This window comes from Narcine bancroftii, chromosome 7 (assembly GCF_036971445.1).
Source record: "Narcine bancroftii isolate sNarBan1 chromosome 7, sNarBan1.hap1, whole genome shotgun sequence".
Classification (NCBI taxonomy): domain Eukaryota; kingdom Metazoa; phylum Chordata; class Chondrichthyes; order Torpediniformes; family Narcinidae; genus Narcine; species Narcine bancroftii.
Window position 1 is genome coordinate 120,642,362 of NC_091475.1, and position 12,296 is coordinate 120,654,657.

A 12,296-nucleotide genomic window follows, 5' to 3' on the forward strand; every position below is an offset into this window, starting at 1 on the left:
TGGGGAATCAGAGATGGGGAATCAGAGGCAGGGAATCAGATGTGCGGAATCAGAGATTGGGAATCAAAGGCAGGGAATCAGAATCAGAAGCAGGGAATCAGATGCCGGGAATCAGAGGCCGGAATCAGATGCCGGGAATAAGAGGCCGGAAATCAGAGGTGGGGAATCAGAGTCCGGGAATCAGAGATGGGGATTCAGAGCCGGGGAATGAGATATGGGGAATAAGAGGCGGGGAATCAGAGGGGGGAAACAGAGGCGGGGAATCAGATATGGCGAATCAGATGCGGGGAATCAGAGGTGGTGAATCAGAGATGTGGAATCAGAGGCGGGGAATCAGAGGCAGGGAATCAGACGCGGGGAATCAGAGGCGGGGAATCATAGCTGGTGAATCAGAGGCGGGGAATCAGAGGTGGGGAATCAGAGGCGGGGAATCAGATATTGGGAATCAGAGGTGGGGAATCAGAGGCGGGGAAACAGAGGCGGGGAATCAGATATGGGGAATCAGAGGTGGGGAATCAGAGGTTGTGAATCAGAGATGGGGAATCAGAGGCGGGGAATCAGAGGCCGGTAATCAGACGCAGGGAATCAGAGGCGGGGAATCAGACATGGGAAATTAGAGGCAGGGAATCAGAGTTGGGAATTCAGAGGCGGGGAATCAGATATGGGGAAACAGAGGCGGGGAATTAGATGTGCGGAATCAGAGATGGGGAATCAGAGGCAGGGAATCAGAATCAGAAGCAGGGAATCAGAGGCCGGGAATCAGAGGCCGGAATCAGATGCCGGGAATAAGAGGCCGGGAATCAGAGGTGGGGAATCAGAGTCCGGGAATCAGAGGCAGGGAATCAGACGCGGGGAATCAGAGGTGGTGAATCAGAGATGTGGAATCAGAGGCGGGGAATCAGAGGCAGGGAATCAGACGCGGGGAATAAGAGGCGGGGAATCATAGCTGGCGAATCAGAGGCGGGGAATCAGAGGTGGGGAATCAGAGGCGGGGAATCAGATATTGGGAATCAGAGGTGGGGAATCAGAGGCGGTGAAACAGAGGCGGGGAATCAGATATGGGGTATCAGAGGTGGGGAATCAGAGGTTGTGAATCAGAGATGGGGAATCAGAGGCGGGGAATCAGAGGCCGGTAATCAGACGCGGGGAATCAGAGGCGGGGAAACAGAGGCGGGGAATCAGATATAGGGAATCAGAGGTGGGGAATCAGAGGTTGGGAATCAGAGGCTGGGAATCAGAGGCTGGGAATCAGATGCATGGAATCATATGCGGGGAATCAGAGGCGGGGAATCAGAGCTGGGGAATCAGAGGTGGGGAATCAAAGTTGGGGAATCAGAGGCGGGGACTTAGATATGGGGAAACAGAGGCGGTGAATCAGAGGCGGGGAAACAGAGGCGGGGAATCAGATATGGGGAATCAGAGGTGGGGAATCAGAGGCAGGGAATTAGATGTGCGGAATCAGAGATGGGGAATCAGAGGCAGGGAATCAGAATCAGAAGCAGGGAATCAGAGGCCGGGAATCAGAGGCCGGAATCAGATGCCGGGAATAAGAGGCCGGGAATCAGAGGTGGGGAATCAGAGTCCGGGAATCAGAGGCAGGGAATCAGACGCGGGGAATCAGAGGTGGTGAATCAGAGATGTGGAATCAGAGGCGGGGAATCAGAGGCAGGGAATCATACGCGGGGAATAAGAGGCGGGGAATCATAGCTGGCGAATCAGAGGCGGGGAATCAGAGGTGGGGAATCAGAGGCGGGGAATCAGATATTGGGAATCAGAGGTGGGGAATCAGAGGTTGTGAATCAGATTTGGGGAATCAGAGGTGGCGAATCAAAGGCGGTGAATCAGAGATGGGGAATCAGAGGCCGGGAATCAGAGGCAGGGAATCAAACACGGGGAATCAGAGGCGGGGAATCAGAGCTGGGGAATCAGAGGCGGGGAATCAGAGTTGGGGAATCAGAGGCGGGGAATCAGATGCAGGGAATCAATATGGGAAATCATAGGTGGGGAATCAGAGGTTGGGAATCAGAGGAAGGGAATCAGAGGCGAGGAATCAGAGCTGGGGAATCAGAGGCGGGGAATCAGAATTGAGGAATCAGAGATGGGGAATCAGAGATGGGGAATCAGAGGCAGGGAATCAGACGCGGGGAATCAGAGGTGGTGAATCAGAGATGTGGAATCAGAGGCGGGGAATCAGAGGCAGGGAATCAGATGCGGGGAATCAGAGGCGGGGAATCATAGCTGGCGAATCAGAGGCGGGGAATCAGAGGTGGGGAATCAGAGGCGGGGAATCAGATATTGGGAATCAGAGGTGGGGAATCAGAGGCGGGGAAACAGAGGCGGGGAATCAGATTTGGGGAATCAGAGGTGGAGAATCAAAGGCGGTGAATCAGAGATGGGGAATCAGAGGCCGGGAATCAGAGGCAGGGAATCAAACACGGGGAATCAGAGGCGGGGAATCAGAGCTGGGGAATCAGAGGCGGGGAATCAGAGTTGGGGAATCAGAGGCGGGGAATCAGATGCAGGGAATCAATATGGGAAATCAGAGGTGGGGAATCAGTGGTTGGGAATCAGAGGAAGGGAATCAGAGGCGAGGAATCAGAGCTGGGGAATCAGAGGCGGGGAATCAGAATTGGGGAATCAGAGATGGGGAATCAGAGATGGGGAATCAGAGGCGGGGAATCAGATGCGGGGAATCAGAGGTGGTGAATCAGAGATGTGGAATCAGAGGCGGGGAATCAGAGGCAGGGAATCAGACGCGGGGAATCAGAGGCGGGGAATCATAGCTGGTGAATCAGAGGCGGGGAATCAGAGGTGGGGAATCAGAGGCGGGGAATCAGATATTGGGAATCAGAGGTGTGGAATCAGAGGCGGGGAAACAGAGGCGGGGAATCAGATATGGGGAATCAGAGGTGGGGAATCAGAGGTTGTGAATCAGAGATGGGGAATCAGAGGCGGGGAATCAGAGGCCGGTAATCAGACGCAGGGAATCAGAGGCGGGGAATCAGACATGGGAAATTAGAGGCAGGGAATCAGAGTTGGGAATTCAGAGGCGGGGAATCAGATATGGGGAAACAGAGGCGGGGAATTAGATGTGCGGAATCAGAGATGGGGAATCAGAGGCAGGGAATCAGAATCAGAAGCAGGGAATCAGAGGCCGGGAATCAGAGGCCGGAATCAGATGCCGGGAATAAGAGGCCGGGAATCAGAGGTGGGGAATCAGAGTCCGGGAATCAGAGGCAGGGAATCAGACGCGGGGAATCAGAGGTGGTGAATCAGAGATGTGGAATCAGAGGCGGGGAATCAGAGGCAGGGAATCAGACGCGGGGAATAAGAGGCGGGGAATCATAGCTGGCGAATCAGAGGCGGGGAATCAGAGGTGGGGAATCAGAGGCGGGGAATCAGATATTGGGAATCAGAGGTGGGGAATCAGAGGCGGTGAAACAGAGGCGGGGAATCAGATATGGGGTATCAGAGGTGGGGAATCAGAGGTTGTGAATCAGAGATGGGGAATCAGAGGCGGGGAATCAGAGGCCGGTAATCAGAAGCGGGGAATCAGAGGCGGGGAAACAGAGGCGGGGAATCAGATATAGGGAATCAGAGGTGGGGAATCAGAGGTTGGGAATCAGAGGCTGGGAATCAGAGGCTGGGAATCAGATGCATGGAATCATATGCGGGGAATCAGAGGCGGGGAATCAGAGCTGGGGAATCAGAGGTGGGGAATCAAAGTTGGGGAATCAGAGGCGGGGACTTAGATATGGGGAAACAGAGGCGGTGAATCAGAGGCGGGGAAACAGAGGCGGGGAATCAGATATGGGGAATCAGAGGTGGGGAATCAGAGGCAGGGAATTAGATGTGCGGAATCAGAGATGGGGAATCAGAGGCAGGGAATCAGAATCAGAAGCAGGGAATCAGAGGCCGGGAATCAGAGGCCGGAATCAGATGCCGGGAATAAGAGGCCGGGAATCAGAGGTGGGGAATCAGAGTCCGGGAATCAGAGGCAGGGAATCAGACGCGGGGAATCAGAGGTGGTGAATCAGAGATGTGGAATCAGAGGCGGGGAATCAGAGGCAGGGAATCATACGCGGGGAATAAGAGGCGGGGAATCATAGCTGGCGAATCAGAGGCGGGGAATCAGAGGTGGGGAATCAGAGGCGGGGAATCAGATATTGGGAATCAGAGGTGGGGAATCAGAGGCGGTGAAACAGAGGCGGGGAATCAGATATGGGGTATCAGAGGTGGGGAATCAGAGGTTGTGAATCAGATTTGAGGAATCAGAGGTGGCGAATCAAAGGCGGTGAATCAGAGATGGGGAATCAGTGGCCGGGAATCAGAGGCAGGGAATCAAACACGGGGAATCAGAGGCGGGGAATCAGAGCTGGGGAATCAGAGGCGGGGAATCAGAGTTGGGGAATCAGAGGCGGGGAATCAGATGCAGGGAATCAATATGGGAAATCATAGGTGGGGAATCAGAGGTTGGGAATCAGAGGAAGGGAATCAGAGGCGAGGAATCAGAGCTGGGGAATCAGAGGCGGGGAATCAGAATTGAGGAATCAGAGATGGGGAATCAGAGATGGGGAATCAGAGGCAGGGAATCAGACGCGGGGAATCAGAGGTGGTGAATCAGAGATGTGGAATCAGAGGCGGGGAATCAGAGGCAGGGAATCAGATGCGGGGAATCAGAGGCGGGGAATCATAGCTGGCGAATCAGAGGCGGGGAATCAGAGGTGGGGAATCAGAGGCGGGGAATCAGATATTGGGAATCAGAGGTGGGGAATCAGAGGCGGGGAAACAGAGGCGGGGAATCAGATATGGGGAATCAGAGGTGGGGAATCAGAGGTTGTGAATCAGAGATGGGGAATCAGAGGCGGGGAATCAGAGGCCGGTAATCAGACGCGGGGAATCAGAGGCGGGGAATCAGACATGGGAAATTAGAGGCAGGGAATCAGAGTTGGGGATTCAGAGGCGGGGAATCAGATATGGGGAAAGAGAGGCGGGGAATCAGAGGCGGGGAAACAGAGGCGGGGAATCAGATATAGGGAATCAGAGGTGGGGAATCAGAGGTTGGGAATCAGAGGCTGGGAATCAGAGGCTGGGAATCAGATGCATGGAATCATATGCGGGGAATCAGAGGCGGGGAATCAGAGCTGGGGAATCAGAGGTGGGGAATCAAAGTTGGGGAATCAGAGGCGGGGACTTAGATATGGGGAAACAGAGGCGGTGAATCAGAGGCGGGGAAACAGAGGCGGGGAATCAGATATGGGGAATCAGAGGTGGGGAATCAGAGGCAGGGAATTAGATGTGCGGAATCAGAGATGGGGAATCAGAGGCAGGGAATCAGAATCAGAAGCAGGGAATCAGAGGCCGGGAATCAGAGGCCGGAATCAGATGCCGGGAATAAGAGGCCGGGAATCAGAGGTGGGGAATCAGAGTCCGGGAATCAGAGGCAGGGAATCAGACGCGGGGAATCAGAGGTGGTGAATCAGAGATGTGGAATCTGAGGCGGGGAATCAGAGGCAGGGAATCAGACGCGGGGAATAAGAGGCGGGGAATCATAGCTGGCGAATCAGAGGCGGGGAATCAGAGGTGGGGAATCAGAGGCGGGGAATCAGATATTGGGAATCAGAGGTGGGGAATCAGAGGCGGTGAAACAGAGGCGGGGAATCAGATATGGTGTATCAGAGGTGGGGAATCAGAGGTTGTGAATCAGAGATGGGGAATCAGAGGCGGGGAATCAGAGGCCGGTAATCAGACGCGGGGAATCAGAGGCGGGGAATCAGAGCTGGGAAATTAGAGGCAGGGAATCAGAGTTGGGCATTCAGAGGCGGGGAATCAGATATGGGGAAACAGAGGCGGGGAATCAGAGGCGGGCAAATAGAGGCGGGGATCAGATATGGGGAAACAGAGGTGGGGAATCAGAGGTGGGGAAACAGAGGCGGGGAATCAGATATGGGGATCAGAGGTGGGGAATCAGAGGTTGGGAATCAGAGGCTGGGAATCAGAGGCTGGGAATCAGATGCATGGAATCAGATGCGGGGAATCAGAGGCGGGGAATCAGAGCTGGGGAATCAGAGGTGGGGAATCAAAGTTGGGGAATCAGAGGCGGGGACTTAGATATGGGGAAACAGAGGCGGGGAATCAGAGGCGGGGAAACAGAGGCGGGGAATCAGATATGGTGAATCAGAGGTGGGGAATCAGAGGCAGGGAATTAGATTTGCGGAATCAGAGATGGGGAATCAGAAGCATGGAATCAGAGGCCGGGAATCAGAGGCCGGAATCAGATGCCGGGAATAAGAGGCCGGGAATCAGAGGTGGGGAATCAGAGTCCGGGAATCAGAGATGGGGAATCAGAGGCGGGGAATGAGATATGGGGAATCAGAGGCGGGGAATCAGAGGCGGGGAAACAGAGGCGAGGAATCAGATATGGGGAATCAGAGGTGGCGAATCAAAGGCGTTGAATCAGAGATGGGGAATCAGAGGCGGGGAATCAGAGGCAGGGAATCAAACACGGGGAATCAGAGGCGGGGAATCAGAGTTGGGGAATCAGAGGCGGGGAATCAGAGCTGGGGAATCAGAGGTGGGGATCAGAGTCGGGGAATCAGAGGCAGGGAATCAGATGTGCGGAATCAGAGATGGGGAATCAGAGGTGGGGAATCAGAGGCTGTGAATCAGAGATGGGGAATCAGAGGCGGGGAATCAGAGGCAGGAAATCAGACACGGGGATTCAGAGGCTGGGAATCAGACGGGGGGAATCAAAGGCGGGGAATCAGAGCTGGGGAATCAGAGGCAGGGAATCAGAGTTGGGGATTCAGAGGCGGGGAATCAGATATGGGGAAACAGAGGCGGGGAATCAGAGGCGGGCAAACAGAGGCGGGGAATTAGATATGGGGAATCAGAGGTGGGGAATCAGAGGTGGTGAATCAGAGATGGGGAATCACAGGCGGGGAATCAGAGGCAGGGAATAGAACGCGGGGAATCAGAGGCAGGGAATCAGAGTTGGGGCATCAGAGGTTGGGAATTAGATATGGGGAAACAGAGGCGGGGAATCAGAGGCGGGGTAACAGAGGCGGGAAATCAGATATGGGGAATCAGAGGTGGGGAATCAGAGGCAGGGAATCAGATGTGCGGAATCAGAGATGGGGAATCAGAGGCAGGGAATCAGAATCAGAAGCGGGGAATCAGAGGCCGGGAATCAGAGGCTGGGAATCAGATGCTGGGAATAAGAGGCCGGGAATCAGAGGTGGGGATTCAGAGGCGGGGAATGAGATATGGAGAATCAGAGGCGGGGAATCAGAGGCGGGGAAACAGAGGTGGGGAATCAGATATGAGGAATCAGAGGTGGCGAATCAAAGGCGGTGAATCAGAGATGGGGAATAAGAGGCGGGGAATCAGAGGCAGGGAATCAAACACGGGAAATCAGAGGCGGGGAATCAGAGCTGGGGAATCAGAGGCGGGGAATCAGAGTTGGGGAATCAGAGGCAGGGAATCAGATATGGGGAAACAGGGGCAGGGAATCAGAGGCGGGGAAACAGAGGCGGGGAATCAGATATCGGGAATCAGAGGTGTGGAATCAGGGGTTGGGAATCAGAGGCAGGGAATCAGAGGCGGGGAAACAGAGGCGGGGAATCAGATATGGGGAATCAGAGGTGGCGAATCAAAGGCGGTGAAACAGAGATGGGGAATCAGGGCAGGGAATCAGAGGCAGGGAATCAAACACGGGGAATCAGAGCTGGGGAATCAGAGGCGGGGAATTAGAGTTGGGGAATCAGAGGAGGGGAATCAGAGGCGGGGAATCAGAGGCCGGGAATCAGATATGGGGAAACAGAGGTGGGGAATCAGAGGCGGGGAAACAGAGGCGGGGAATCAGATATGGGGAATCAGAGGTGGGGAATCAGAGGTTGGGAATCAGAGGCAGGGAATCAGAGGCTTGGAATCAGTTGCAGGGAATCAGATGCGGGGAATCAGAGGCGGGGAATCAGAGCTGGGGAATCAGAGGTGGGGAATCAGAGTTGGGGAATCAGAGGCGGGGACTTAGATATTGGGAAACAGAGGCGGGGAATCAAAGGAGGGGAAACAGAGGCGGGGAATCAGATATGGGGAATCAGAGGTGGGGAATCAGAGGCAGGGAATCAGATGTGCGGAATCAGAGATGGGGAATCAGAGGCAGGGAATCAGAATCAGAAGCAGTGAATCAGAGGCCGGGAATCAGTGGCGGGGAAACAGAGGCGGGGAATAAAACACGGGGAATCAGAGGTGGGGAATCAGAGGTTTGGAATCAGAGGCAGGGAATCAGATTCGGGGAATCTGAGGCGGGGAATCAGAGGCATGGAATCAGATGTGCGGAATCGGAGATGGGGAATCAGAGGCAAGGAATCAGAGGCGGGGAATCAGAGGTGGGGAATCAGAGGCCAGGAATCACATATGGTGAAACAGTGGCGGGGAATCAGAGGCGGGGAAACAGAGGCAGGGAATCAGATATGGGGAATCAGAGGTGGGGAATCAGAGTTTGGGAATCAGAGTTTGGGAATCAGAGGCTTGGAATCAGATGCAGGGCATCAGATGCGGGGAATCAGAGGCGGGGAATCAGAGCTGGGGAATCAGAGGTGAGGAATCAGAGTTGGGGAATCAGAGGCGGGGACAGATATTGGGAAACGGAGGCGGGGAATCAGAGGCGGGGAAACAGAGGCGGGGAATCAGATATGGGGAATCAGAGGTGGGGAATCAGAGGCAGGGAATCAGATGTGCGGAATCAGAGATCGGGAATTTAAGGCAGGGAATCAGAATCAGAGGCTGGGAATCAGATGCATGGAATCAGATGCGGGGAATCAGAGGCGGGGAATCAGAGCTGGGGAATCAGAGGTGGGGAATCAAAGTTGGGGAATCAGAGGCGGGGACTTAGATATGGGGAAACAGAGGCGGGGAATCAGAGGCGGGGAAACAGAGGCGGGGAATCAGATATGGTGAATCAGAGGTGGGGAATCAGAGGCAGGGAATTAGATTTGCGGAATCAGAGATGGGGAATCAGAAGCATGGAATCAGAGGCCGGGAATCAGAGGCCGGAATCAGATGCCGGGAATAAGAGGCCGGGAATCAGAGGTGGGGAATCAGAGTCCGGGAATCAGAGATGGGGAATCAGAGGCGGGGAATGAGATATGGGGAATCAGAGGCGGGGAATCAGAGGCGGGGAAACAGAGGCGAGGAATCAGATATGGGGAATCAGAGGTGGCGAATCAAAGGCGTTGAATCAGAGATGGGGAATCAGAGGCGGGGAATCAGAGGCAGGGAATCAAACACGGGGAATCAGAGGCGGGGAATCAGAGTTGGGGAATCAGAGGCGGGGAATCAGAGCTGGGGAATCAGAGGTGGGGATCAGAGTCGGGGAATCAGAGGCAGGGAATCAGATGTGCGGAATCAGAGATGGGGAATCAGAGGTGGGGAATCAGAGGCTGTGAATCAGAGATTGGGAATCAGAGGCGGGGAATCAGAGGCAGGAAATCAGACACGGGGATTCAGAGGCTGGGAATCAGACGGGGGGAATCAAAGGCGGGGAATCAGAGCTGGGGAATCAGAGGCAGGGAATCAGAGTTGGGGATTCAGAGGCGGGGAATCAGATATGGGGAAACAGAGGCGGGGAATCAGAGGCGGGCAAACAGAGGCGGGGAATTAGATATGGGGAATCAGAGGTGGGGAATCAGAGGTGGTGAATCAGAGATGGGGAATCACAGGCGGGGAATCAGAGGCAGGGAATAGAACGCGGGGAATCAGAGGCAGGGAATCAGAGTTGGGGCATCAGAGGTTGGGAATTAGATATGGGGAAACAGAGGCGGGGAATCAGAGGCGGGGTAACAGAGGCGGGAAATCAGATATGGGGAATCAGAGGTGGGGAATCAGAGGCAGGGAATCAGATGTGCGGAATCAGAGATGGGGAATCAGAGGCAGGGAATCAGAATCAGAAGCGGGGAATCAGAGGCCGGGAATCAGAGGCTGGGAATCAGATGCTGGGAATAAGAGGCCGGGAATCAGAGGTGGGGATTCAGAGGCGGGGAATGAGATATGGAGAATCAGAGGCGGGGAATCAGAGGCGGGGAAACAGAGGTGGGGAATCAGATATGAGGAATCAGAGGTGGCGAATCAAAGGCGGTGAATCAGAGATGGGGAATAAGAGGCGGGGAATCAGAGGCAGGGAATCAAACACGGGAAATCAGAGGCGGGGAATCAGAGCTGGGGAATCAGAGGCGGGGAATCAGAGTTGGGGAATCAGAGGCAGGGAATCAGATATGGGGAAACAGGGGCAGGGAATCAGAGGCGGGGAAACAGAGGCGGGGAATCAGATATCGGGAATCAGAGGTGTGGAATCAGGGGTTGGGAATCAGAGGCAGGGAATCAGAGGCGGGGAAACAGAGGCGGGGAATCAGATATGGGGAATCAGAGGTGGCGAATCAAAGGCGGTGAAACAGAGATGGGGAATCAGGGCAGGGAATCAGAGGCAGGGAATCAAACACGGGGAATCAGAGCTGGGGAATCAGAGGCGGGGAATTAGAGTTGGGGAATCAGAGGAGGGGAATCAGAGGCGGGGAATCAGAGGCCGGGAATCAGATATGGGGAAACAGAGGTGGGGAATCAGAGGCGGGGAAACAGAGGCGGGGAATCAGATATGGGGAATCAGAGGTGGGGAATCAGAGGTTGGGAATCAGAGGCAGGGAATCAGAGGCTTGGAATCAGATGCAGGGAATCAGATGCGGGGAATCAGAGGCGGGGAATCAGAGCTGGGGAATCAGAGGTGGGGAATCAGAGTTGGGGAATCAGAGGCGGGGACTTAGATATTGGGAAACAGAGGCGGGGAATCAAAGGAGGGGAAACAGAGGCGGGGAATCACATATGGGGAATCAGAGGTGGGGAATCAGAGGCAGGGAATCAGATGTGCGGAATCAGAGATGGGGAATCAGAGGCAGGGAATCAGAATCAGAAGCAGTGAATCAGAGGCCGGGAATCAGAGGCGGGGAAACAGAGGCGGGGAATAAAACACGGGGAATCAGAGGTGGGGAATCAGAGGTTTGGAATCAGAGGCAGGGAATCAGATTCGGGGAATCTGAGGCGGGGAATCAGAGGCATGGAATCAGATGTGCGGAATCGGAGATGGGGAATCAGAGGCAAGGAATCAGAGGCGGGGAATCAGAGGTGGGGAATCAGAGGCCAGGAATCACATATGGTGAAACAGTGGCGGGGAATCAGAGGCGGGGAAACAGAGGCAGGGAATCAGATATGGGGAATCAGAGGTGGGGAATCAGAGTTTGGGAATCAGAGTTTGGGAATCAGAGGCTTGGAATCAGATGCAGGGAATCAGATGCGGGGAATCAGAGGCGGGGAATCAGAGCTGGGGAATCAGAGGTGAGGAATCAGAGTTGGGGAATCAGAGGCGGGGACAGATATTGGGAAACGGAGGCGGGGAATCAGAGGCGGGGAAACAGAGGCGGGGAATCAGATATGGGGAATCAGAGGTGGGGAATCAGAGGCAGGGAATCAGATGTGCGGAATCAGAGATCGGGAATTTAAGGCAGGGAATCAGAATCAGAATCAGGGAATCAGAGGCCGGGAATCAGACGCGGGGAATCAGAGGCGGGGAATCAGAGGCCTGGAATCAGATGCTGGGAATAAGAGGCCGGGAATCAGAGGTGGGGAATCAGAGTCCGGGAATCAGAGATGGGGATTGAGAGGCGGGGAATGAGATATGGAGAATCAGAGGCGGGGAATCAGAGGCGGGGAAACAGAGGCGGGGAATCAGATATAGGGAATCAGAGGTGGGGAATCAGAGGTTGGGAATCAGAGGCTGGGAATCAGAGGCTGGGAATCAGATGCATGGAATCATATGCGGGGAATCAGAGGCGGGGAATCAGAGGTGGGGAATCAGAGGTGGGGAATCAAAGTTGGGGAATCAGAGGCGGGGACTTAGATATGGGGAAACAGAGGCGGGGAATCAGAGGCGGGGAAACAGAGGCAGGGAATCAGATATGGGGAATCAGAGGTGGGGAATCAGAGGCAGGGAATTAGATGTGCAGAATCAGAGATGGGGAATCAGAGGAAGGGAATCAGAATCAGAAGCAGGGAATCAGAGGCCGGGAATCAGAGGCCGGAATCAGATGCCGGGAATAAGAGGCCGGGAATCAGAGGTGGGGAATCAGAGTCCGGGAATCAGAGATGCGGAATCAGAGGTGTGGAATCAGAGGTTGGGAATCAGAGGTTGGGAATCAGAGGCAGGGAATCAGAGGCAGGGAATCAGATGCTTGGAATCAGTTGCAGGG